The sequence below is a fragment of the Myotis brandtii genome, unplaced genomic scaffold (genome assembly GCF_000412655.1).
Source record: "Myotis brandtii unplaced genomic scaffold, ASM41265v1 scaffold1018, whole genome shotgun sequence".
NCBI classification, from domain to species: Eukaryota; Metazoa; Chordata; class Mammalia; order Chiroptera; family Vespertilionidae; genus Myotis; species Myotis brandtii.
In genome coordinates this window covers 171,656-175,371 of record NW_005353397.1, presented here as the reverse complement: position 1 = coordinate 175,371, position 3,716 = coordinate 171,656, and the positions used below count along the sequence as shown (strand labels likewise).

General features: G+C 43.1%; 1 long non-coding RNA gene across 1 annotated transcript in view; it reads left to right on the top strand.

Annotated features, from left to right (window-relative positions):
• LOC102242381 overlaps positions 1–666 on the top strand; it is a 48,253-nt gene extending 47,587 nt beyond the window's left edge. Inside the window, exon 3 of the long non-coding RNA XR_312988.2 lies at positions 386–666. This is a non-coding gene — a long non-coding RNA (uncharacterized LOC102242381). The remainder of the gene's footprint in view (positions 1–385) is intronic.
• Positions 667–3,716: the final 3,050 nt, after the last annotated feature.

Sequence of the window (3,716 nt, the reverse complement as noted above, 5' to 3'; positions counted from 1 at the left end):
CCAGTGCACAAATTTTTGTGCACCGGGCCTCTAGTATTATTATAATTGTTCTATCTTATTATTAGTTTGTTAATCTCTTAGTGTTCCTAATTTGGAAATTAAAATTTGTCATAGGTATGTATGCAAAGGGAAAACCATAGTACATATCGGGTTCGGTAATTATTTGCAGTTTCGGGCATCCACTGGGGCCTCCGAATGCATCCAGCTCAGATGAGGGAGGACTACTGTAGGGAAGTAATTGAGGCTTAGAGATTTAATCCATGACTTTAATATGCATTTAGCAGGAAGGCCTCACCTATAGATACCCCTTCCTTCCAGAAGGGAGGAGTTCTGATGACAGGTCTTGCTCCCGTAGTTATCATTCCTTCTCTGTCTTCTCTGCCAGGCCTGGACTCTTGGCATCCTACTAAATCCAGAGACCTGGCTGGATCATGAAAAGACTGACTGTTTGACTTGACAGTCTCACTATTGTCTACTGAAATTTTACCAGTAAGTTCAAGTGACAGCTGGAGAACATAGCAGAGAAAAGGTTTCCACTATCAGCGGCCGCAGCAATCTGGGCTCATTATTAAGGTTCAGAGGGGCTGGAAACTCAAATAGGCTGAGTCTTGGTGAAGTCAAACATCAACTGATTCTCAGCACATTGTCAATACCACGGGCTTGCCAAGTTTCTTGGACAAAATGCTGCTGTTTGTCTCTGAAGCAGTTTATGTGCTCAGCGGAGGAAGCAGAACAAAACAAGTACAGATTGGAGCACAAAGTTTCAAAAATAAGATGAACACAGGATAGGAGTTCAATTTGCAACATCCTTGAGACCTAGGGACTGACTACACAGATACATTATTTTATCCTGTGCTTCCTTGAGTTTGGTGTTGCAATTGTTGCTTTTTGTTGTTGTGCTTGTTTTTGCCTAGCAGAAAACACAGCTAAAGCCAGGGAATGCTCACTCAGTTTGTTTTTGTGCCTTAGAGACAGGGGCTTGACCTATGCAATCCCCAGAAGCCTGCACTGGTTGGGCATAATATTTTAGCTCTAGGTGTCTTGCAGGTTGGACCAGTTCCCACAGCACCTCAGGGGAAACCTTGGACTCTAGTAATGAGCTGTGCTGCTCCTTATTTCCCACCGGCTTGCCCCCTGCCCCTGCCCCTGCCCCTTTCTGGAGCAAGAGTGCAGGGCTGTCCTCTGGCCTGTTGGCATGCTAAGGTTTCTCAGAGTATCTTCTGCTAGGCAAAAACAAGCGCAACAAAACAAAACAATTGCAACACCAGAACTCAAGGAAGCACAGGATAAAATAATGTAGGTGTGTAATCAGTCCCTGGGTCTCAAGGATGTTGCAAATTGAGCCCCTATCCTATTTTCATCTTATTTTTGAAGCTTTTGTGTTCCAATCTGTATTGTTCTTGTTCTGCTCCCTCCTAGAGGTTGGAGCTTAAGCTCTCAGTTCTGATTGGTAGCTGTTCTGGAGATGTTTTTCCTGCATAACCTACTTATCTATTTTTAGCCTCTGTTTGACTTCAAAATTGTCTCATAGTTCTCTTAATCAGCACTGTGACTTATTCTGTGTTGTACCTGGTATTTACCACAAATAAATAACTTTATAACCAATCATTTTTATGATAGTAGGATCACCTGTTCCCCTTTATTTGCAATTGTAGCTAAAGTAGCATCTAATATATTAAATATTTCTAGCAGAATAGCCTGCTTTTAAATCATTTTGCCAAAAGTGCTCTTCTTGATTGAGGTAATCAAGATAGGATTTTGTAGACCATTTATTTGTTGTTGGTGTTTTTTTGAAGCACCCTTTATCCTGGTGCTTAGATATTAAAACACCTTATTTAATAATTTGAACTATTCTAAGATATTTAAAATACCCTTTTGTACAAGAATTTTTTCCTTAATTTTTATTCAAGTATAATTGACATATAACTTACTATTAGGTTTAGCTGTACAACATAGATTTTATATTTGTATACATTGCAACATGATCACCACACAAGTGTAGTTAATATCCATCACCTTACGTAGTTACCATTTTTTTTCTTGTGATGAGAACTTTTAAGATCTCCTCTCTTAGAACTTTCATATACACAACACAGTCTCATTAACTATAGTCACCATGTTGTACATGATGTCCTGAGGCCTTATTTATTTTATAACTGAAAGTTTGCGCCTATAACCTATATTTTTAAAATTCCAAACAGACTGCTTCATCCCTGCCCAGGTGCCTCTCTGGCGGACACTTCATCCTGTATTTTCCATCTTGGCTAACAATGTTTCCATCTGGTCTGCACCCACACTAGAATTTTCATCATTTTTCTCAACTCTTACCTTTTTAAAATTTTATTTTAAATACCACATTCCATTTGTGGCCAGTCCTGCAGAATTTGCTCTTTAAAATGTCTCCATATATGTCCCTCTTTTCCTGGTCCACTGATCCTGCCTGGGTCTGGGCCCTCATCACCTTCCACCTGGGCAGGTGGAGCACCGCCTGATGGCATCGTTCCCCCGGTCTTACCACTCCCCCCCCCCACCACACTCCCCCCTCTCCTCCCTGCCTTGGTTGTGTTTATTTTGTGCCTTACTTCCTGCTGTTTTCTCTGCCCGCAAACCACTTCTCAGCTGGGAACGTCCCAACTCAAAATTGCTTCAAATCCTTTTTGGAACATGTTAAAATAGGAAAACAAAATAAAACCAAGAACAAAAGTCTGGTTTTCAGACTCAGGCTCCATGCTGCCCTCCCAGAGTCCTTCCTGATCCTGGCAACAGGGCCCACAGGACTGTCATCAGGCGCACTCTTCTCTCACAGGGCCAGGGTCTGTGGCCTTGGGGAGGACAGGGGCCCCGTCTCACCCATCCTCCTGTCCTTCTTTTCCAGTTATCGTTCAACAAGCCTGTGTCGGGGAGGTCCTGCTGGGTCCAGAGTGGTTTCCATTTCACTGGCCTCGGCTCTGCCCGCGGAGGCTCAGCCTGAGTCCCAGTGCCTGGAAGAGAGAGGTGTGCTCCGCGGTGAGCCACAGGTTCTTCATGGGCTTCAAGACATTCACTCTTGTTGCCATCTTCTTTCTTCCTGGAAATCACCAAGATTCTTGACTATAATGCCTTCATTTTCTTCAGAATCTGGCTCTGTCTGATATGAGCATAGGTGATGTGATGTGCAAACTTTCTGGGTGACCTTGTCAAAAATAGAGCTTTCTATGGCTTGCCCCAGATATTGTGATTAATACCCCAGCATACTGATATTAATTAACTGGTATTAACTAAAAGTAATTGATGTCTCTACCTCATTCACATCTGGGGTAGAGGAAGGGCATCCTTCACTTCACCAGCGATCCCACATCATTAGCTTTGCTCTGATCGGCACTGTTCACCCCCAACTAATCCTGATGGCCAGAGGGTGGGAGGCAGCCATCCGAGCTGTTGATTTGTCTGCATGACACAAAACAAAAGGCTTAACGTCTTTCCCCAAATTGACAGAATTTAATCTGGCTTTGTGTAAGCATGGTAATGAAGTGATAACTCTGGGCCCCTAGACATTGAAGGAGAGAGAAATACAATCAGGAAGAGTCCTGGCTCAAGAAGACTTACAATACTTTTCCCTGGCAGCTGCAGACACAGCCAGAATCAGCCTGTCAGGCCACATTCGAGGCCTCATGACATTATATCTTACATGTGGGAGCTGCTCCATAATCTACAGCAGCATTTGTCAAAGTGATCAA